General features: G+C 39.2%; 2 long non-coding RNA genes across 2 annotated transcripts; both read right to left on the bottom strand.

Annotated features, from left to right (window-relative positions):
• Positions 1–12,688: 12,688 nt before the first annotated feature.
• Positions 12,689–16,696, bottom strand: LOC114016469 (uncharacterized). Its single transcript, XR_003560918.2, has 5 exons — positions 16,606–16,696; positions 14,749–14,866; positions 13,896–14,081; positions 13,349–13,566; positions 12,689–12,837 (listed from the first exon to the last, which is right to left on the bottom strand). It is a non-coding gene; the product is annotated as an uncharacterized LOC114016469 (long non-coding RNA).
• A 1,590-nt stretch (positions 16,697–18,286) lies between these two features.
• LOC129736705 (uncharacterized) lies at positions 18,287–21,947 on the bottom strand. The gene is made up of 3 exons (XR_008733724.1): positions 21,830–21,947; positions 20,236–20,266; positions 18,287–18,362 (listed from the first exon to the last, which is right to left on the bottom strand). It is a non-coding gene; the product is annotated as an uncharacterized LOC129736705 (long non-coding RNA).
• Between the last annotated feature and the right edge of the window lie 2,556 nt (positions 21,948–24,503).

Raw genomic sequence — 24,503 nt, 5'->3', positions numbered from 1 at the left:
TTTTATGATAGGGTGATGTTTTTCCTGCCCTTCCAGTCAGAGCAAGACTAGAGTTGCCTGTGAATTGTTTTAATCAACATCATTCTGAAATGAAATGATGTGCTTAAATGGTTCATAAAGACTGATCATCCACCAAAGATGCACTTGATACTGACTTTCTGCAAACATGTTTGAATAAGTAGTCAGTGACCGTGCAGAACAGGGTTTGATGATGAACTCTGCACAGAGTTACCTTTTTCTCATTCTACAATGATACCTGTCTCATTATTCACACTCAGAGATGGGTTTAATTTAAATGTTGAACCTGAAAAAAATGCACTGGGTGAAAATACTAACTGGGATTTGTTTTCCACTGCTTAACAAATGCTACAGATACTGGGTATTTGCTGTAGACTACCATCTTACTGGATTTTTTTTTTTCTCCCATCATTTTTATGTATGTTCATAGAACAGGTTTTATGAAGTGTCCCCACACCAGTTTCCTCTACTAAATTAAATGGTACCTTGCAAAAGTAACCTCTGTCTCTTTCTGAAATTAAAGCCATTGCCTATTACAGACATGATTGTTTTACAAGTAAGGTTGAAGAAAAGGAACTGCTCCCAGTGCCCAGCTGTTGTAGCACCTCCTGGACCTAAAACTAGGTAGTCAAAGGCATGTTTGTCTTAAGAAGATACGCTCCAGATTATGCACCAGTTACGTACGCAGCAATATGAGAGGACTGAATGAGCCAAAACCAGATTTTTCCCCATGCCTGGTCACCCAATGCCTGTTCGATCGATCTAAGCAGCGAGTATGTGAATTAAGTACAGAACCCAATTACAAACTCTATGTAACCTCTAATCCAAGATACAACTTTGGTCCAGAAACCAGAAATGTCAGTCATGATTTGAGCACTGAGATTGCATGTAACTGGGGTAGATGTCCGTGATTGATTGTAGCATTAGAGTGAGGACAGGATACAAGGACTGGAATCTGAAGGATGATTAAAGTGGACTGGTTATAAGGTATCTCTCTGACTCTTGCTTTTACCTTTTTAAAAACATGGAGGAAAATCATACCTCTTACATCACTTTAAGTATTTAATCAGTTTAGAATATCTTGCTGGAGCTCTGCCAGGTGTTACGAACTTGATGCGCCGCTTAGTCTAATTCTATGTCTTGTCTTATGTAAGGAAATCAGGTGAGATCACAAAATCTCTGAGCTTAAAATGTGTAAATTTATGTTACAAACCAGGAAGACAGTCTTGCTCTCAGTTTGATGCCTTGGTGGGCTTGGATTCAAAGTCGCAGTCAAGTTTTCAAAATATGTTACATTTTATATTAAATTGAAATGTTTGTTAGTGGAGAGAGGGAGGAATGCCTTGCTGGGCCATCACTAACTAATTTCCATAAAAATGAGTTGCTGGTACATACAATTTACTGCTTCATTCTAAGCAGAGAAGTTTTGAATGGTAGAAGTAGCTACAAGAGACAAAGATAAATGAGCCTTTTTCTTTGGAGAATGCTAGTACACTTTTATATGTTTTTAATGCATCCAAGTTCTACTATGAAATAGGCGTATTTTTCTAAACCAGTCAATAGGTGGTACTGAAGCAAAGCCGCTACAGTTATAGGAACTTGTGTTGCAAGTTCATCTGCACACAGGAAAATATATGTTTTGACTCTGAAAGATCCTGATGCACACTGGTAAAAGGACAGTGGGGCAGGAAAGTTACAAATGTCAGGGTGAGTTTAGATGCTAATGAAACTGAACTAGAACGCTGCAAGCTAGTCAGAGCAAACCGTCTCCTAATTTTTTTCCTATTAGGTGTCTTAAGGACTAGTTTTGTGCAATCCTGCTAAACTTTTAATTGAGTGGAGGGGGGACACACACAAAACGCTAACTTGGCTGCAAGAGAGGCTTCTGTTCTTGTGGGTCTGCTCCGGCTGTACCCAAAGCTCCTCTCTAGCCACTGCCACAGAGGGAGTTGCACATCTCTACTTTACTTTACTTTAGAATAGTGCTTCTCTCTTCATAGGCAAACAAGGCATAGCCCAAAGATATTTAGTGTGGAGCATCATCTCCTTGAGCTGAGCTTTCTCTTTTAGTGCATATTGGGGAAAAAAGGGACCTGAAATATGTGCAGTGTGTCCTTTTCTATTGTAGTCATAGAAGGATGCCTTAGTGATCTGAGGTGTGTGTGATTATGTAGGAAACCATTTTTGGTTGGCTCTGTCCTCAGTGTGATGGCTTAAGCTATTTCACACAGTAACCAATAGAAGGAAAGTATTTGATTGCACTGGTTTCCCTTTCTCCTGCTTATTACCAAATGGCCTGTCCCGAGTTTGGACGCAAGCCAAATTAAACAGTCTGTCATTTCCTTGGAATCAGATGAATCTGTATTTTGGCAGGCTTTACTTCTAAAAGATGAGTCTCTGTAGATGTACTGTGTCATTCATGGATCACCAAGCAAGAAGCTTGTCCGTATGCTCATCTCGACTTGTGCCACTGGAGGAGAACAGTCAAATACTCTGTGTACCTGCCCTCTCCCCTGCCCTCCTCACCCGGGGGACTTGGAAAGGAAAATACTTGCATCACCAGAAGGGTTGTGTCCTTGCAGCAACTGACCTTCTTCCTGTGAATGGGCTCTGTGAAAGAAGGGTTGTGCTGAATTTTCACTTTTGACTATTTTCTAAAATATGCAGAAGGCATTTTCTGTCGTCTGAAAATGCTTTTTCTAAGTTAATTCTAAAAGTGTAGTGTACCTGAAGGAAACTGTTAGTGGAAAAAAGTAAATCTGATTTACGCAAGTGAAACATTTGAAAATCAAGTTGTTATCAACACTCCATGTTTACTTACTCTTGCATAAAGGAAAAGCAAAGTCATGCAGTTAAATTAATGACTGTATTGGTGTCATCTTTTTCCCCAGCCCTGATGACCAATGATGCTGTTCTGTAAGAGGGTGCCATGTCTCTTTATGGCTTGGAAAATCAAACTGATTCTGTGGTGCTTCTGTAACTGAGAGATCTTGGTTTTCCAAATGTAATAACCCCTTTGGATCACAGCTCACTTATCCTGATGTTCATAAATTGTCAGAAATATTTTGCTTTTATGATACTCCTCGTGTGTCGGACTGTGGTTAATGTATTCCACTAGAGAGACCAAGTATACATGCAATTTAAAATTCTACAGTATTAGTGTGTCCAATAAGCACATTAGGCTGAATCTCTTTTCTCAGAAATTACTTTTCAGTTCAATATGAAGATGTTTGAAGTCTTGAACAACTATGAGCTTAAATAGTAACTTACTGCAGGCATGGAGTAGTACATCCACAGTGACAGAAACACAAAAATTATCAGTCTACCTACCTGACTCGAAGATTCTGAATTTTTATGCTGCTTTCTTTTAAACACTGTTGGATTGGGCGTTGTGTGCAGGCAGGACCTTTTGTCTGTTGCAGTGATCAGCAGAGAGACAAAACTAAGAGTCCAGGGGCAAGGCAGAGTACCAAAGCTTGCTGTGCTTAGGCTTGAACAAGTGTTATTCATAGCAGCACTATCAGTTATCTCAAACAAATGTCATGGGCCTACAGCCTCTTGTGTCTAGCCTCCAGTAAACATCTCCATCTGTCCATACCTTGAAAATGAAGGTGTGGGCAGCATGTCCTAACCCTCCTCTCCTAATGATGGGCACCAGCTATTGTCTGAGCTGGAGTAATTGCAGTCTGTGTAGATCTTGCTTAATCTACACAACACTGCTTTATAGTCAAGAGCACATTTTTTTAATTTCAAAATCTTGAGTAGATTTTCTTCAAGCGCTGTGGACAACAGCAGAAACCTTCTGCAACTGTCTAGATAGATGTTTCTGTAGATCTGTGGTGAGGATACAGCCTGTGATTTCCATTTGTTGATGAAAAATAAGAGTCCTCCTACAGCTCTTTTTAGGGTTTCTTACCATCCTGCCTTTCCTGTGTACGTGCCCCCTTTTTTCTACAACTTTTGCAATTGTGGCAAGTTCATGTATTTGTTGGCTTGTGATGGATGCACTTGTCTCCTACTTGTACTCAGGCTCAGGCTGACTAAGGAGCAGCGAGCCTCACATCCTTGCAGTGAACTTGGAAGCTGGAAAGCCCCTGGGTCACATATGAGGGAGTAAAGTTGCCTTGAAAAATACTTGGAAAGTGGTTCTGAAACCCAACAATCCAAGATAATCAAAGTGCAGAACGAGATAGCAGAGCTAAAACAAAGACATCTATCTATCTTGTCTATACTACTGACTAGCAGCCCACTACTTGACGCTGTAAATATTACCATGAGGATGGGCCCAGTCTGAGCTCTCCCTGAATTGCAGCTGGACTGCACAGCAGGTGACTCTGTGCTCAAGCAGGGACACCTCTTGGGGGTTACAAATTCCTTACCTGAGACTTAAGAGATCCTTCCCTACCCAAGGCGAAGAGATCCTTTATGTGTGGCCCATCCTTGATGATAAGTTGACTGATAGCATGCTGCAATAACACTACAAAATACTACTAATTCATGTAGCTACGGAAAATTATTATGAACACTATATGGATAATTGCACTAGATATAAACCATTGACCAACGCTGAGACCCAAATCAGACCCAGACGCACCTAGGGTCCAAAAATGAGTTTAGAAAGCAAGGGGGTCCACTCTGAGCTTCATGACTCAGTCAGAGGGTCATCCTTACTCTCTGTGTCTCTGGTTTGTGTGAATCATTCTAGCTGTGTTCTAACTCCTATTTTCCTTCGTCTGTTTCTTCCACACAGTAATTAATAAGGTAAACCTTGCCATCAATCTTACTGAACCTTGTCACACTACTGTTAAAACCACTTTCTAAAATTCTGTTGAACTTACTGAACTCTGTCAAATGATTACTCTACCTCAAGAAAACATCCTGTTGTTTCTCTCTTTAGAGTGCGGTGGATTCCGCTCATCTGCGACAATGCTGACTGCAGTGGTGGAATATTGTGGACAAGACAGCGATAGGATGGGTAAGTAAGGTTTATCTTTATAGTATGTTGTGAAGATTACAAAACTGGCAACCCCAAGCACACACAGCTTTTAACAGTACAATTTCAAATCTCCATCTATTATTATCAGTAGTAAAAGTGTCACTGTGTTTCCTGGATGTCTTCTAATTTTCCAGCTTTCAGGAGAAGCATTTCAGAGTGCAAATGCACTTTTAAATGTAACCCAGGATTTTTAGTATTGAGGTCATTAAATGGTTTGACAGAGTGTAAGAAAACTGTGTACCCAGATGTTTGCATATGTTTTCACCCATGTGAATAAAAAAAATGGCCAAAAGAAGCCTCTCCCAGGAGGTGACTACCAAGGTTTCAAAATGCTGGATTTTCACAGATTTTAGAGAACAGCAATGTTATTAGTAACATCTGTAGGTGCTACCTCTTCTGGGACAACACTTGTGTTAAGTAAAGTACTTTTAGGTATTCCATTTATAAAGGACGTCCAAAAACTTACTGTTTACACATACAGTAAGTCTTGTTCCCCGCCCTGCCCCAGAATGTAGTTCACGACCCAAAAAAATTACTGTCAGTCCTGCTTACCAGATCTTCCTCTGCTTGTTTGAATATGCAAACTCATCAAGCTGAAAATTCTTCACATTCATCCTGTTAGGATCTTTGAAAACTTTTTTGTCAAGAGGATCACGTGTTCATAGTCTGTGGTACCCCCTCGTTGTTAAAGGAGGTACTGGTAATCACAGCCAGATTCAAACTGCCATGTTTCTGCCAGTGTCTAGCTGTCGCTACCTCTGCTCTAGTAAAGCAGTGCAGAAAAAGAATACTTAGCTCTACTTTGAATTCTATAAATTTTACCACAGTTATGCAAGAAAGATCATACATCCTTGGACCATTTCAAAACTCCCAATAACAACTATATTATTAATTAACCGAGCTTTGTGACCTAGTGAATGGGCAATGTAGTTATCAAGCGTGGATTCTTTCCTCTTGTCTAGAGGCCACATTGGCTTCTCTGAATTACTTAATTATTCAGAACCGTGCATCAAATCATTTGCCTGCAGAAATAGCAGTATACGGTTTCATCTCTAAGTGGACCTCTCTCAGAATTTGTTAGCTCTGACTCAAGACACAAAGGAAAAAAATAATGTTCTCCTAATAACATCTTCCATGCCACATGGTGCGCAGTGATGCTTTGATTTTAAGCTCATTAATGATGTCAGTCAGCATCTCTGTCTGGGGTTTAGCTGTGAGCAAAGTAACAATCAATCTCTGATAGCTATTCAGTGTTGTATCTCATATTCACATTCTAGGAAAAAAAAAAAAAGTATGTTTTAGTGTTTTTTTTATTTCTTGCTATTTGATCACTTCATTAAAGAAGAATTTTGACTGTATTACCCAGATTGAACTTTCCTATTTAGGAGCTCTAGTGGTAAGTGGATCTTTACACACCTTGTAAAACTGATTTATGAAAAATGTGTGAATACTGTCCAGTGTGTGTCCACCTTTCTCATATCTCAAACCCTGTCTTTTCCACAGCTATCAAGACACATATGATGAAACAGATGCACAAAACAAAGAAGGAACTTGTAAAAACAAACGGCATGTAACAGACAAGTAAACCTCATGTGAACGTGAGTAAAAATAGTGCAAAATTATCAATCCTTAACTGTACCACAGCATTAACAGTTACACATAGTGTGGAGTATGTTTGGTTAGTTATAGTTAAAGAAAATCATATCATTTTCTGGCAGAAGTACTTTTTTTCAAACTTTCTGTTCTTTCAAACAGGTGTTGTTTTTCTCTAACCAACTTTTCTTAAGTAGAATACACATTGACAAAAACGATAAATCTACTGGAGAAACAATGTTCATATTGATAGCTCATGCAAAGTGAGGTTCACTGAAGTTTAAAAAAAAAAAAATAAATAAAAGGTAGAATAAAACCCAAAACAGCCAACACTGTAAGCAAACAGCGACTGAACTGAACTGTGCGGTGCTCTTCAGTCTTGCCCTAGAGGTTCAGAACTGCAATGGAGGTGGTTTAAAGAAATTCTGTATACTGCATTTACTTCCAAAGGTCTGGAATAAACTTTTCTTGTAAAAGAAAGTCAATTTTATCTGCTTTTAGTGATGAAAGGATAGCACAATAATAGTCTGGGGAGGGGGTTGCCATGCTGTAGTGCACTTCATGCTTCTTTTGCTTGTGCTTGTCTTTTGGAGACGGTTGACAGTGGTTTATTTTGTGTTAACAGCACCTAGCAATCAAAACATTGTAACGAGGGAAGCGTATGCGTCCTGTGAGGCTAGTCCCTAGAAGGAGGGGGACTATAGTCTGTAGCGTGGCTCACAGCCTGCCAGCAGCGACTGAAGCTGGCAGCAGCCGTGAGGACTGGCATCAGCCAGAGCAGACTATGTTGAGCCCTCCCACACTATTTGTATGCTAAGAAACCAATCTGTTTCTCTCTGCTCTGCACCGATGGAGTGCAGAGATCTCCTTGCTGTTAATAAATAAAGTGTAAGGTTTCGAGTATGCATTAAGCCCTGTCCAAATTAAGGAATTCCCTGAGCTAGGATTTGAAATCTGTGCTTCCGTAGATAGTGAGCCAAATTCTGTGCAGATGGTCACATAACCGTTGTATGTTCCTGGATGTCTTGTGGAACAACATTTTGTTCCCACCCTCCCTTTCTGTCTGTCTAAGCAGAGATTGAGGTACAGTTGTATAACCAAAATGGTAATGATTTTAATTCAGGCACACAGGCCAGAAATTAGATTGGACAGTTCGTAATACTTTCCAGTTTCATTACTGTTTCTGTCATTGTGATAATAAGATGCATGTGGTAGTATGTTCTCCTCCCTTTACAAACTTTAACATAGAGAAGATGCAGGGGTAATTTAATGTCTGTTATTTTCAGTCATGGGAGGATGGTAGCCTAGCCTGACATTTCATTTTCTGGTGCTTATTTTCCTAATTTTGGTTTGCTACTTTGTTTTCTTCCTATCAACACTACCTAAGCTCCGTTAAAAATAATAAAAAAAAAAAAAAAAAAAATCACGTATTTTAGAAAGAGAATAACAGGAAGATAAAAATCAGAGAAGCCACCTTTTGAATTTCTGTGTCTTTCCTTACATAGAAGTAAATGTACAGAAATTGGGAGGTATATGTCATGAAACCATTTCAGAATGAGTATAAGGAGAATTTAGCATTGCAGGAGTAATGAACGGTGTTCTGTAGTCTGAAACACTGATTTGACTCCCAGTACAGGGAGGGAGGGAGGGAGGGAGGGAGGGAGGGAAGCCTTCACAGCATCACCGCAGATCCCAGGCTAAATTCAGGTTTTGACAGAGAGCCTGAGATACAGGAATCAATCTCTGCTACATAATTGTGTTCTACAGCCAAGTTGAAAATCAGAACCTGAATGAAGCTGGCATTTCCAGCGTAGGGCTCACAGATTAGCTCCTGCCAGGAAGGATGATGGCATTTGTTTCAGAGTCATTATATTGGTAGAGGAAAATGGGAATACATTATGGTAACCTAAATGAAATCAGAGACATCACTCCAATATAACTACACTCCCTCTGATAACACAAAGCTGCTTCTTTGCTAATTGATTACGTTGAGACAACATCAACTTCTGTGAAAACTAGAAATGATTCTCACCATAGCATACTAGTATGAACCTCACAGACAGCTCAGAAGGGAACATTAAGAAAGCTGGACTTCACCCTGTGTTCTCTTGTAATAATGTATTTTTCTCTCTATTTTTTTTTCACACTCTTTTCCTCCCCTCTATGACAAATGACAGTTCTATGAAATAAGTAAGTAGAAGTAGTAATACTTGCTTGAACTTCAGTGCTTAAGTTTGACTTGCAGTGTGATCCTTTATCTTAAAGAAAAGAGAAAAAACATTATTTCTGGGACGCTTCACTTTCTTTACTGAGAGAAAAGGAAAAAATATTGAATGGTTTGCAGATTACAAATTAAAATCCAAACATATAAAAGTAATCCAGCACTATCTGTCTCATGTTTATCCATGGTCTGAAATGAATATGGTGGTTTTGACAGAAGATTTAAGGACTGGGCAGACAAGACGAGGAAATATGGAAAATACAGATTTAACCATAACTGAAAATTCCGGTCTTCCATTTCAAAATGTTGCCTAGAGATCAGCCTCTCAGAAAGACAAAAACCCCACCCCAAAACAACCAGAAACACATCATAACTATGTTACCTAACTCCTGACACCGCAAAATTGTAGAAATGCAGACAAAGAAACAGCTGCTCCTGAAAAGACAAATACTACTGATGGAAATGAAACAGCCACTCTGCAAGTCTGAAATGCCAGTGTCACACAGTAAGCACCACAACTAATCATAAGTCGGAAGAGGAAAACAACGTTGAAACCAGTTGTGATGTAAGTAAGTATTTCACTTTGTAAAGAGCCTGATGATACTTAGTGCCAGCATAACTTTCTGGAGTTTTTTGTATGTTTGGCACACAAAGGACTAAGTGGCATTTCTGGTTTCTCAAATATTAATTTGATCCATTGGACTTGGAATACTACTTATCGGCCTGAATCTCAGGTGCTGTAAGTTGGTTATTAAGAACAGACACCAGTTACAGTTATAAAGCATGAAGCATGCTTTCTCTGGAAGCGATTCCATTCCAGAGATTTTCCCAGAAATCTGGAGTACCTCATCTGAAGACAGCTTTGCGCCTGGCCCAGTGCAGAACAGGTTGTGGTAATAAAAAAGCACTACAGCTTACTCTAGTCTATGTTTTGGATCTCAAAGTTATCAGAAAGTCAGATTTAGGTTCCTTTCTTCACTGTGAAGATGCTTAGGGGAAACAGCTGTCCTATCAGTAGGCTCAAAAATAAGTTTTCTATGAAATATTCAGCATGGCTCAAATTGCATTTCTTCCTTCCTTATAATGTATAATATCTGCAAATGCCTGGTTATTTGTAGGTGCTGTTGCTATGCAACCAGTTCACCTTTCTTTCTTGCTTAAGAGATGAGCAGGTAGTAATTCCCCTCCAAATGTTTTAACCAAATTGCAAACAACCACCAAAAAAAAAAAGGTGGAAGCTATTTTGCTAATGCTTTTACAGATATGAGCATATTCCAACTAAATTTCAGACCTGTTGAAAAATAAAAGTCTTCATTAAATACTTTATCTAACAAAATGCCACTTATCTAAAAAGAGGTTTAAAGTTTTTACATTCAGTGCAGATCATACATCTCCTATTGAGATCGGCATAACTGATTGTGACTCTGAATACAAATTAACAACGATGTAGACTACATCAGATCCTTCCTTCCTATGGAAATACTCTCAACATAAAAAAAAAATGGTCAGGCCCTCTGCTCCATACAGGCACTGTTCTTCAATTGCGCCAAGATGCTTTACCTGCTGAAACTGACCTTTCCATGCTTGGTACTTACAACTTCATATGAGGTCACAGGCAACAGCATGTACATCTGTCAATATGAGTATTTAAAGCTCTGCATTGTTCAAAAAAGCGTGACATAAGAAGGTAAATCCAAAATGAGTAGACAACACTTACAGTACTCTGTTGCTCTCTGTTCTTCATCTGAGTGTAATTCTACACCAATAAAATAGTATTGCATAGGTCAATTCATGTTTGAGAAGTCCTTTGGTACTGTAGCAATGAGTGCTGCAAAGTGGGGAAAGCATGAGAAAATTAATAGTTCCACTTTCAGAGAGAACTGAATAGTGTACAATAAATGAAGCCTGGAGTCACTCAGATGGCACCCTTTTATACTTAGTTTAATGCCTTCTTTGTACCTAAGATTACAGAGAACCACGATTCTGCTTTTTCCAACTTGAATATGTGATCTGTTACCTTTATCGTTATTTGCCTTTGGTTTTCCTCTCTTTTTTCTTTCTATTTTTTCTCTATATTATTATTATTTTAACTGTGTCAAAATTTTAGTTGATTAATAGCGCATATTTATTTTTCCAATTCAACACATTTTATTGAATTTTCTTAGAAAAAGTGCTGGATGGTTTGTTACAAAGAAACACTCAACATCATCAGAAATAACAATGCTGAAGCTGGATAAGCTTTTCTGTTCAGGTTAGTAGTACAAGGTAAGCTTCATTTCTTTGAGGTTAAACAGATTATTTGGAGAGGTAGATCAAAAAGGTTTTAATGTCATTTCTTTGTACCTGTTTACTCAAATACGGATCATCAGCTTAAGCACGTGAAAAGATTTGTGGGAAAATATGGATTTCTGTTCTCTGGTTTCTCTTCAAACAAAAGGGACAGGGTCTCATTACTTCAAGTGGTTATTAGTTGTGAGATCCGTTAATTTCTGAATACCTGAAGAAAGAGGACAGCACTATGGGAACTGGATATTCCATTCAGTCTCACCATAATGTTCTGTCAGGCACTAATAAACATATAATAAACATTATAATAAACACAGGCAAGTATGTTGCCTGGATTGCACACTCCACAGAAAGTAGTCTTTGTCATTGTAGAACTTCTTATTTCAAGTCCGTTGGCTGGGATGAGACTTGTGCTTGGAGACTGATACTGGGTAGCATCTATGTGATTTGCAGTGCCTTAAGGTTGTTACTTTCATTAATTGCTCTGGATGTTAATGGTCATTTAATCGTATGTTGTGTAATCCAGCAACCACTATTTTGTAAAGGTTAATGAAGCCTTTAGGCAATTACGATCTTTACAAAATTCCTTGACCTTTGTATAATAGCTTGTTTCTCTAAAAATTGCTATTGACAGTAAGTGTTTCACCGAGGGTGAAAAAACACCCCTGCCTTAATAATAACCATTGAAGACAGACTCGGGTAAAATGCATCATTAAGCTTTTCACAATATATAAGCAGAAGAAGCATTCACAGTAAATGTTCACAACAGTTGATCAGAACCTCCACGTAACCGCCTAAATATAGTGACTACAGCCAATGGTATCTCTTAGCACAGGGTCCCACAGGGGATGCATTCCAGACAGTTTAGAAAAAATCTCCTACGGGCACCTGCTGCACTGGGAAGGGCTCAGACAAGGCACACCAGCCCTACTTTGTGCCAACTGATGTGTGCACCCAGAATTTACCTCTGCCCCTGCAGAAATACAGTAACAATAAACCAGGCATAACCTCTTTTGTGGCTTCTATATTCAGAGGAGCCCAGCTGTAAAGAGGATATTGTGTTTATGCCTTTTCTCATGTTCAGAAGTTAGGTTGATACATGTTACTCTTAGGATGCAAAGCAGATTTATAGATTGTTTTTTTTCGTTGGGGTTTTGGGGTTTTTTTGGATGGTTGGTTGGTGGTTTTTTTTTTTTTTGTTTTTGTTTTTTGTGGTTTTTTTTTTTTTATTTGCCAAAACTCCCTGGTAAGCTATTATTTGTGCTTATCACCCCAAGAATTAAAGTCACAGTTTTTCTGTTTGTCAATAATCTAATCTAAATTGGGATGTGTTTGACATATATATTCCTCAGTGCATCCAGAATAAGGGTGGGTAAATACCATGCTTACTACAATCCCTACTGGACTGCATAAGTAGCACCTGACAAATAGATGAGGACCGAGCAAACAAAATCCAGGAGCACTGTTGGCATAAGTGGCATTAACACAGTATTTTTTATTTAACAGTTTGTGGACCTTGGCATGGATTAGATATGACCTGTTGACAACTCACTTAAACACACCTTCTGAGCAGAGAAGCTGCATTCTGTTGGAGCTGCATGTCTCTATGGCTTCTAGTTTCATTTGTAGGATTAGCTGAGTATCTCCTGTTCTGCTGCCTCCCCAGCATGGTTGTTTCTTTCCTTTAGGCAGGCAATAGTATGTAGAAGACAGAGTACTCAATCTGTAGGACCAGAGGGTTAGGGTTTTTTTATACAATTGTGCTTTGTTGATAGAAGTAAAGATAGACATAAAATGTAAGGAATATACTTACCATCAAAATTGTCATTTGGGACATAATAAATCCCTTCAAAAATAATATGTCCTTCCACCTCTATTTAGTGAGGTTTGAAATGCATATATAATTATTATTAGGACTAGAAAAACTAGCTTGCTGGTCAGCTATTAAAGGCCTGATGCTTGCATTTCTGTTCTGCAATATGACAAAAAAAAATTATTTACTACCCAAACTGCCTGAACTTCAGATTCCTGGCTGTTGCAAAGGGCGTTTATAATTATTTTCACAAAATACACTACTAGGTAAAGCAGAGAGTGGTGACTATGGTTTGGCTGCTTAACAGACACTGCTATAAATGGCTCTTCTCTAATGTATTGTCACTTTTGATATGTGCCAGATTGAATCCTTTTCAGTTAAGGAAGTGTCTCTTTGTTGTCCTGTGTAATTCATCTCCTACCTTACTTGTTTTCCAGAGGAAGCAGCTCTGGCAGTCTGTCAAAAACACCAGTTTCCTGTAAAAGCACTGGAAGACCATTTAGTTCTGTGCAGCCTCTGCAGCAGCTGAAGTTGGAGGAGGAGAAAGACATCTGACCTGGCCATAGGAAGACACTGTATGACAGGAGTTTCACCTGGTTGAGTAGGGTTTTTTTGTTTGGTTTTTTTCCTTCTTTGCAGCTGTAAATTTAAAAAAACAAGTGCTCAGCAGTCTAACCAGAAGCTCCTGCTAATGGCTTTTCATTAGAATGTACTGATTTTTCAAAACTGAAGTGTTAGTTTTCACAGCAATCTAGTCAAACATAGGCTCACAAGAAACACCTTTCTACCTCAGTTTTCCCTGCCATGCTACTTGGGGCAGAGAAAGTTTCAAAAGTGGTGATTCTGAGCCAGAAAACAGTCAAATCAACAAAACTCTGCATGAAAGGGGAAGCCTGGGAACTGTGACAGAAGGCAGGGCTGCACAGCTCCAGTTGCCCTGGGGAGCTGGGTACCCAACAGCTTCATACCTTGTGAGCAAGTGACCCAGGTTTCCACATCCTTGCTTCTGTTTGCAAAGCAGAGAAACTCCAAGTTGGAAGCCTAACCTCTCTGGACACCCCTCAGCCAGTCACACTGTGAAAAGGATTTCAGATCCTAAAACCTTGGGCTCCCAGCAGGTTGCAGAAGTATTTCTGGAGAGATGAGCATGTGAGCTGCAAGAAACAAGATATTTTCATCCAACAAGTTTTATATCTAGACCAATTCTTCTTAAATAATGTCACTATTTTTTTATTAGTAAAAAAGGCCACTTGCAAATTTTTCATATGCTCCAGTAAAACCTATTTCATACACATGGTGAAATACAATCTCTGAAGCTGAAAATGTGTAGTTTAATTTGACTGCGCAGCTTTTTTTGGTCAGATTTTTTTTCATTAGAAAAGAAATAACTTTAGGTGGAAGGGACCCTTGCTGACAGCTTATCTTGTGAACCAAACCTTTCTGAGCCAGTTTATGAATATGTATGGTTGAAAACCTTAAAGCTTTCCACCTTTAAGGGTATTATTTTTGCCTAGTGCACTAATCCTCTGCCTCTGGAGAGCTAATCCAAATCTTGGCCTGGTCACACACAGATAACCCTTTTTGTTTCCCCGAGGAGACAAGTTACATGAGTGGCAGCTTCTCTTTAATGGGAGAGCCCCAAGTATGGAAGAAACTGGCTTCAGAGTTCTGCAGTACGCTAAGCCACTGCGATAAAGATAAGCCAACGTCTCCTACTGCTCCATCTTCTTCTCCCGACTTACTGAAAAGCAGCCCTACCCATGCACTTTTAAAACCACTGCTTTGAAAGTCTTTTTGCTATATTTTGTGGTTGTTGTTTACCCATAATAATGAAGGATCAGCTGCAGCAAGCAGGTGCCGTAACTTCGCTTGCAATCTCAGCACTGTCTAGAAGCTGTCAATGCCTGCCGCGCTCACCATGCTTCATTGTCTGGTGCCCCTGAAAGAAAGGAGAACCCTTAGGTGAGGACTGTTGACCATTTAGTCTACGTCTTTTTCCACTGCATACCAAATAAATACTAAAGTCTCTTTAATGTTCAGTGATTTTGCCACTTAAAACTTGTTTCTACTATGAAAAACAAAAAAACCCCACATTCAGAACAGCTAGACAATTGTAGCTTTTATAGCTTGCTGTTCCCTAGAATTTTCTTGCAGTTGCCTTACGTCTTCTCTTACACTGATTTGTTGTAATCATTAAATATAACTGATATTTTCTTTGGAGCAGGGGATATTTTTCTTCTCTCTGTGAGACAAGTTTGCGAAGAGAGTTAATATCTTTTATTAAAGAAACTGATAAAGTTAGGACAGAAGAAAAAAAAAAAAAGAGCTTTCACGCATACAAGCTGGAGGCAGCAACATTTTTATTGCATGCGCCTTTATGGAGAAAGCTTAAAACTTAAGTAGAGCCTCTGGAAAGTGCTATAAAAAATGGACAGGAATATAAACTGTGCTTAATTCAAGTAACATTTTTCATATCTAGACTGCCACTCAAGGATCTCTGTAGACTATAGATCTTTTTAAGGCAAAGAAACCTTCTCAGCACCAATTACCATTTCATAATTACTAGCATCTACTGCAAGACAGTATCTTACGGTGGTGTTTAATACAAAAAGAACATTTTTCATCTAATAATGGAGCAGAAGTGTTCAGAGATCTCATAATTTCATTTATGCGTGTGTATACATGTATGTTAGGAACACTCCTAAACCATAGTGTACTTTCTGATACTCTGCTTTACGGTGCATGAAAGCTAAACAAATTAGCAATACACAGAGTTGTGCCACAATAAGCTCAGCAATCATACCAGTTAACTGATTTTTTATTAGGATGAAACAGTGTTACATCTCAGTTACACACTGTTTTCTCATCGTTGTATGGGGCTTTAGCAGATGAAGGTACGGTACATAAAGGGCCAAGTTATCTCCTCTAAGAAAAGCCTAAGCACTCTCCAAATAAATAAATAAAAAGTAACATCAAAATCGTAATGAACTGCAACATGATGTACTCAAGCAGTAGCTAATGCAACAGTCGTATCCAGCTTACTGTCTCTGCAGTGATTGCTTCTGTGAGAACAACAGACCATAACTGAGAAGATAGCAGAAGGGGAGCACAGGTGCAAGAGTGGGGGAGGTCAAAAGGGCTGTTCCACAGCCGTATGTCAAATAATAGAAAGATTCAAGTGGCTATTTTTGCAGCACAGTGCTAAAAATACCATTGCTCATTGCTGCCTCTCTGTAATGCCTTTATACTTGCAAATGTCAACATCAAAACCAGACCAATCAATTGACAGACAAATGTCTGTCTTTTCTATCTGACTCCAATCTTTTTCTTTCACTCCTCCTCCCGTTTCAAAGCCCTGTGGATTTTGTGTCGTTTGATCCAGTCACAGAGCAAGCAAATGGAAGCTTCAAAGAACTTGCTCATCTGAGAAAACAGGAGGATGAGACAGAAGAATGGATGATAGATAACAGCTACTAAGACAAGACAGGACGTGTGATAAAGCTGTATACAATTTGAAGGTTTTATGGTTGCCTTGCTGTGACAAAACTTATAGATCACCACTTGACGTGGCTAATGCCATCATCTTAATGATCCATTGCTAGGAACTATCACATCATCATCATACACAGCAATTGTTATGAATGGGTACTTATTGTTTGTCCAATAATAGGTACCTACCTTTGTATGGAGATGTTGTGCAAAGGACTCTATTAATTTTGCAAAGAAGCACTGGCTCTGTTGCCATGGGTGAAAGACAAAAAAACCCCCAGCTATTGAAAAGAAAGGGGTTGAATAAAGGTAAGTATACAAATAGCAAAAGACAGCTGGAAAAAAATGATCCATGCACAATTTGCCTACAAAAATATTAAAGAGAGTATTACGGATAAGCAGGAAAAATACACAGTTTATAAAACTATGTTTCAGATGTCTCTTATGCTGTGTTGCTCTCCATATCAGCCATCTTCTTTTCCAAGACAGCCCCTTCCCTTAGCAGGAATCATATGGTTCAGCTGCTTCTGCCTGAAAATAATTTCAAATTGAACACTCTAGCAGAAGATTTCCTCCCCCTCCCTGGCTATTACAGTTGCAGCCCATGGTAGCACAAACTGTAAAAGCTAAAAACGGTTGAATAGGCACACAGCAGACCCACCGGGGTGTAAGGTTTTGTGTTACTGTCTTTTCAGAGGAAGAGACCTGTGCTAGCCCTCTACTATGTTTTTTATAAATACCTTTTTTTTCGGGTTTTGGGTTGCACCCCTCCTTCCAGCATGCTAGTCCTATTACCAGTACGATACTTAAGTCTGCTTCCAGAAAATCAGTCCCATAAGGAATTTCACAAAGAGATCCTCTAATGCATGCTTCCTGTAGTGATTTATTCTCCAAGATGGATCGGATTTCAGATCAATTTTTGGAGCATGACAAATACTTTCTGGATTTGGGATGTGCGGTAACCTGACCTTCAAAAGGTTGTTTTCTTTCATCATTAGTAGCATTACTTGTATGCACCAGAGCCATGCATTTTCTTTTTCCCAGATGCCTGAATGTTTGCTATGTATTGCCTGTTTTACAGAAAAAGATGAGACAGCAGAAAGCAATCACCACAGCAGTCGAGGAAGCTAAACTTCTGCATACTACTAAGATTAATAATTGTGTTTCTTTCAGATTTTGGAGATCACACCCAGACCGATGAATGGATTAAGTGAGATCATGCTAGAAATATTTGCTGAAGATAATAAATTCCAATCTGTTACTTAGCACAGGCCCTCTTTTCACCACTTACATGAAGTCTGATCACCCCAGTTTGCCTTCCCAATTTTTATGAATTAGGAAATGACTGTCTCAAGAAGAGGGGCACCTGCCCAGGAGCTGTCACAGTTAGAAGAGAACTGTAAGTGCGTGGCATGAAAAGTGGCCAGTGTAACAAGATCTAAATAATCTGAAGAATTACTGTAGAATATGGGAGCACAGTTGTAAAATACTTTGGATTTTTTCCCTGATTGTCAGGTTAAAAGATTTTTGTCACTCCATTTGTGGTAAGCAGGACTAATTTTAAGCTCCTTTAGATGCTGCCTGCTTCCACTAAATAGCATGCAAGCAATTACTATGTACAGCTTTTGCTACACTATAGCCAGACCCAGGATGAGCAGGGGGGGGGAAAAAAAAAAAGAAAAAAAAAAAGAAAGAGAGGAGGAAAAGAAATAGAACAATGAATAAAATCAGTCAACTCAAACATTTTGATAATACTGAAAAGGTAAGTGGCACATGCTTATTTTTGTCATAGAAAGTCACTGTAGATGGAAATGATAACCGTTTTAACTGCAATAATGCCAAGAAGAGGAGTAACACCCACAGAGATAAGTGTCTGCATCAATCTCTCCCAATTATAGGCCAGCTGTTCCGTTCAGCACATCTCCACAGAAGATTAAAACCAGAAGCTGGAAGGTAGAAGCAAGAAATCAGACCTTAAATCTCAAGAGTGCATCACTAACCAGTCACACCAGCCTGACTTTTGAAACAGCCTTTGAAATGTTACTGGAAAATCAGAGTCTCCTACAGCACAGAAGGGACAGCATAGAAGGACGGGGGGAATGTTTAATGCTTTGTTTCAAAGTGGGATGTGTGAGCCTCAGATTTTGAAGTCCAACATTTTAGTTATGTTTAGAAATACAAGTTACATCACAAAATTAACAAAAGTGAAGTTCGAACCAAACATAGTCATAGAACCAATCCTGGGCACAGAAACCCTTTCCTTTAACACCATGTAATTTCTCACCGAAATGAACACCATCTAGAGGAGTTCTTACAGCTTTTTAAAACAGCCATTATGACAGCTGTACTTAAAGTACCAGTTCTTAATCTGAAGGATGCTAGGTAGCTTCATTCAAGGTATTGCTGCATTTCTGGCATTTTACAATTGGTTATGGCCACCAAATAGTTCAAACCTATAAGGCAAAAGTATAGACCAGCCAGTCAGATACACATTTCCTAAATGACTACAGATAGAAACATCCCCCTAAACCTGAGTGTTAGTGGTTCCAGTGCCGATTAATGGTGGCACATACAGAATTTCCTTCGCTGAGCTAACACAGGTCAGTTTGAATGCCTTCCCCAGCTCTCCACATGGGCCTCCCCTGCAGCCCAACAGGGGCACGTGGTGGGAAGGAGGCTCGGAAACCCTTTTAAAAGAAACCTGCTAGCAAGATGAGGAACAAGATAATCCCAGGGAACAAGATAATCGTCACTGGAAGTCATTCCCACTTCCACAGCCTCTCATGGGAACAGCAGTAAAAGAGACTTAGCTGCATTTTGACTTTTTTTTTTCCTGTTTTTTTTTCTTTTTTCTTATCTATTAATTTCAGTCTAAAGAGCAGTGTAACACTTAGAAATAACAGCATTACTCTCTAACACTTCGTCTGGTGTGTGTTTGTACACCTCAAGAATCTCATTTAACTTTAGTCCTTGCTGAAGGAAAGGTGTTTCAGCTAGGCTTTATTTAATCAATACATTAATAATACATACTCTTTTTTTTTTTCCTACGGAAAATAAATCCTTTTTTGTAACCACACAATCTGTCTTCACTCTCATCCTCAAAGTCCCACTCAGTCCCTAAGGAGGAAATCTGTATGGCATTAAGGAGCTGTGTGGAGATTTAAGCCTGGCCCTGGTCACAGGAATGGTAGCAGTGAACTCCCAGCCGCAGGGCACTCTCCCACCATTCCCTATCAATGCTGACCAGGTCATACTGTGTTTCTGTTATAAGGCAACTGCTGTGCACAGCAAGGAATTTCTTGGATTGGGAAGGACTGGCAGAGGACATAGCTCTGAAATGCAAGCCGTATTCTCTGACACTTGAGAGTCACAACAGCGATTGTGAGAATTTAAAGCAGCTGAGTGAGTTTTAACTGCAGAGAATTTTTCCTTATTATGTGGACAGACATAAACATTCCAACCACAGCAAACGTATTAAGCTTGATCTTAGTTTGGTTTTCAAAGTGAGGAACAATGTTGTAAGTCAGAGTCCTGAAAAGTCCTCGAGACACTGGAGGAGAGAATGCCATGAATACACAACCCAAAACGCAAAATAGAAACATTTTGAGATTGCATTCACAACTCCTAGTTCCCAAAGGTAAAGCACAGTAAGTAAACAAACCGAAAGCAAAATGCTCTTCCAACTCCCTTTCAAGACAATATTACCTGTCTGAATCTCTCTCGCCATGCTAGATTTCCACTACACATCAGTACTTTGTCATTTTGTCACCATTTGAAACATTGTCATTTTAATTTATATGACAGTCACAAAGAAAGTACCTGGTGTGTCCAAATGATGAACCACCAACTCCTGCCAAAACCAATAAAAAGTGGCAACAGTTATTTTCTGCTGGGTAAACTGCTTCATTTCTGTATTACTGAAGACTCCTTTCATAGCTGAAAAATGGCATATTAGCAGCCCGGGACCATTTGCAGTCTTCAAGCCCTCCCTTTCCCCGTCCCCTTTATAGGCTCTCCCCCTTGCCCAGCCAAGTTTAAAAATCTGATGGAAGTTTTAATCTTTGCATTTCTTCCAGCATTCCTTCCAACAGTTTCTGCTCCCAAGTCATTCATGACTATTTAGCATGTACCTCAAAGAACTGTGTAGTGAACCATCTGCAAAAATGGTACAGATTATACAGACTGTGGAAACAAACAGGTGTTTGTCTCATCATCCCACTGAACATTTGAGAGATATCTGAAACAACAGCCGCCCATCATCTGTGGGAAAAAACACACCACGTTGCAAATTGACTTGGCCCCAGCGACACTTTAAAGCCAGGAATGGGGAACATGCGCTCCAAGCATAGGCAAAAAATGTTATTTCAATCGCAGAGCATAAGACTGTAAAAGCATAATACTGAGACAGAGTGAAAAAAACTAAAAACACACAAAAGAACAGAAATATTCAAATGTTCACTAGCATAAGTGCAAATTGAAGTGAAACACTTGAAAAACTGGTAGTGCCAAGGGATTTTACAGGTACTACTACAGGATTTAGTAATTTAAAAAAATCTCCAGTGTGAAACAGTCTGAACAAGAAACATGTCCCTGAGGTATCTCAATTGCTTTTTTAAACTATTGGTAAAATGCTTTTGTTTGTTTACCATGCACTTACAAATCGCCCTACACCAGACAACTAGCGATCTGTTACATGTACTACAGGAGTTATTTATGTCAAATTTCTCTGCAGCCTGTATTGTTGCACATGAATCCAGTCACCGAGAAGGCAGGACGCCCTAATCCCAGTGCTGGGTTCCCTACTAAAGCACAGGATGCCTGGAAAAAACAAGCTACCTTTGTGACTAGTCAGTCCTATGCATTTTTTTTTACTCCTGGCATGTAATCTACAGCTCAGAGATCTGCTTTCTTTGAGGACCATTGCCATGATCTCCCTTCTGTCCCAGAGTGCTGCAGAGTTTAGATTTTTGGGTGAGTAATTCTGTAAAGGGCCCCTTCCAGCAAGAACTGTTGAGTATAAGAAATTATTTTCTTTCTTTTTTTCTGTATAAAATTTAGTGCAGGTAAAAAAAAAAAAAAAAGATTTTTGTCTGAAGTGGTTCTTCTTGTAGCTGAACTAATTTAATTTAACAAACTAAGAAAGAAAAAAACCACCAACAGCTTTGGCCTGTGAGGTCTCTGATGCAATTTGGGGCATTTGCATGACATATCTACATGCAGTGTGGTTCTAAAAACAAGCGAGGGAATTATAAACTGGGCACATGCTTTCAAACTAGATTTCCTTAAAGTGGTTGCTACATAGCTCCTAAAAAAATACCTTATACTTTTTATTATTATTATTATTCTTTTCTCCTTTGTGAACAGAAAGATCCTGCTAGTTCTTGAAAGGTGAACATAGCATTTCACCACTTACCAGCTCAAGGTGATGGCCTACACTTGCACTCCCAGACCTCTTCATGTAACATCCCCTTAAGATGGTAGCTGCCACTTCTCTAGCCGAGAGGCTTTCCTCTTCCAAAAGATCTTCAGCCTCTAATCTGCAGAGTTACACAAAAGCAGATGAAACCAGTTAAAAAAGTTACGGCAGCATAAAGAAGCCTGATAAATAGGGTCACGCTGAGTTCTGTGCTGTCATGTCTAGACCAGTTACGACACTGCTCTCATCTGTCAGGTTACAGTTTGCCCTACGAGAGAATAAAACTATTGGGAGGTTCCTGACTGATTTCAGATTTCTGGCCATCATCTCTGTATTACAGTAAATTCCTCAGCAAAAAAGGAAAGTATTGATGATGCCACATCCAGAGCTGTAATACTCTGTAAGTGGGTTTTGCGGCCAGATGGTTTTCCGTGCCAGTTTTTGAAAAGCATCACCACAATGGACACTTGAACATTAGCAAGTGTTCCTTCATTTTGCTTTTGTGTCCCCACCAATCACCGTGGTATAACATAGCCCCTTTTAGTGGAAAACCATGTGGGTGCAAACCCCTTACCACGGTTGTTTGATTTGATTTAGCAGACCCAGAACTAAAGCTGTTTGATGAAGACCTTGGTTTTGTTACGCACTTAGAAACACGTTGCATGCAGCCAACACAGATAGTATTATGTTGTGACAAAACACGGGAGCAAACTACCAAGCAAAGCTGTGCTTTGATTGCAAGGTGACATGAAACCAGCAGTGAAACCGTAAAGAAAAACATTTTGTATTCTTGACAGAACTCATGATTCTAAGCAAGTATTTTGCTTTTCAACAACCACTACTAGGTACCAACAGCAGAATTTCTAATTTCCCATGCTGCAAAGCAGAGGTGTTCTGTGACATCTATTTCTTTTTTGTTCAGGCTGCAAAAGCATTGCCTTTAAGAGGTGTTGCATATGACACTTTTTACTTAGCATCACTATCAACATTGTTTTCACTACAGTTAACAAGAGGCCTTCTGCAGTTTTGTGAAGTCTTTCAGCGCTAGCAATTAGAAGATGTACATTAGAAAAAAAAGATGGTCTAATATGTACAACACTGGTGAAACAAGCAATATTTTCCCTGTTTCCAGTTCACAGAGCTGAAGACCCAAAAAAACCCCCAAAAGCCCCAAACAAAATAACAGAACTTACTGGACCTTCAGTAAAGGAAACAGAAAATGATGACCCCCTTCAATCCCAGGTCAGACCCAGTTTACCTATTTTCTGCAATAACTGGAAACTTAAACCAGTAAAAGGTACGTGCCCTACCCCCCAACACAGCTTAGAGTGTTGGCTATGCCAGCACACATAGAACTCTTTAGCATGCTTACTTCCCCTTCCTTGAAGTATGGCAGATTTTTATGCCATTTCAGGAAAGCAAAAAGACAATACTTGAAGATGCTTTAATGAAATCCTTAAACCAGTCATTGACTTTCCAGTTGACAATGAATTTTTGCATATTACTTACTAAAACAATTTTTAATCTAATTAAAAGCATGATTTACTGATATGCATACTACTTCCTTACTAAGAAAACATGCAATAGAAAATCCAAATGAAACCCTTGCAAAACACCACGTGTAAATATTTCCAGATGAAACAACAAAATAATAATAATATAAAAAAACCACTACAAACCTCCCCAAGAATACACCAAACACCAAAACCCCCAGAAACTTTAAACACCTGACTCTGTTCTACTTCATTTGCTGGGTATTTCTGAATGAGGTCACAAGATCCCCAACCATTACTGAACCAACCACTCTCCATGCAGCCTCCAAAGCACATTCCGATGTTCATTAACACAAAAAAAAAAAAGATTTCATTATCTTTGAAGCTTATCCTTAGAGAACAAATAGCCCTATCATTTTACCACCCACTCATTTTGGGAAGTCTGCATGCTGTCAGCAGTGATCCTCAGAACAGTCAGGTGAAGGGCTATTGATACAGCGCTGTTCACTTAATTTTGTTTGCATAATCAGGGGATAAGATGGGTGAAAAAAAAAAAAAAAAAGAAAAAGGTGGCTTACATAATTCTGCTTGGGTGAAATGTTCTAGCAAAATCTTGCCTTCTTCATAGGAAAGATTGTTGACATTATACTTGGACTGTGGCCAAATAAATAATTGTATTAATCAAGGGGCACATACAAGGGTTGGAGTTGCAAATACATTTCTGAACAATCCTTTTTGAAATACTATACTAATCAAAACGTAAAGCTCCTCCGAGGAAGGTATCCAGGATAGCTGTTGCTCTATGCCACTGGTGGTGAAGTGTTTATATGCTGTCAGTGGGGAGAGATGACATACCGAGTATTTTTTGATAATTTTAAGTGAACTACAATGGGCTGCTATCTCTTCAGAAGGAGACCAAGCATAAAATGTAAATTAGCAGAACAGCAGACTTTAAAACTACCAACACTACCATATTGAAATAAAAATGCCATCAAAAATCTTTTTAGGAGCTTTCACTAATAAAAAGAAATCTGGCTACTACAGTAGCAAAAAAAAATGGCGACTCTCCCACCCCACCCCATAAAACAGTCATGAAGATAAAGTGCTGATGCATCACGCCGCCATTTGTGATTTTGGAAGATATTCTGACCAGGTCCCAAGAGACACAGAGTATAAAC

The sequence above is a fragment of the Falco cherrug genome, chromosome 8 (assembly GCF_023634085.1).
Source record: "Falco cherrug isolate bFalChe1 chromosome 8, bFalChe1.pri, whole genome shotgun sequence".
Lineage (NCBI taxonomy): Eukaryota > Metazoa > Chordata > Aves > Falconiformes > Falconidae > Falco > Falco cherrug.
This window is presented reverse-complemented; position numbering and strand designations above follow the sequence as displayed.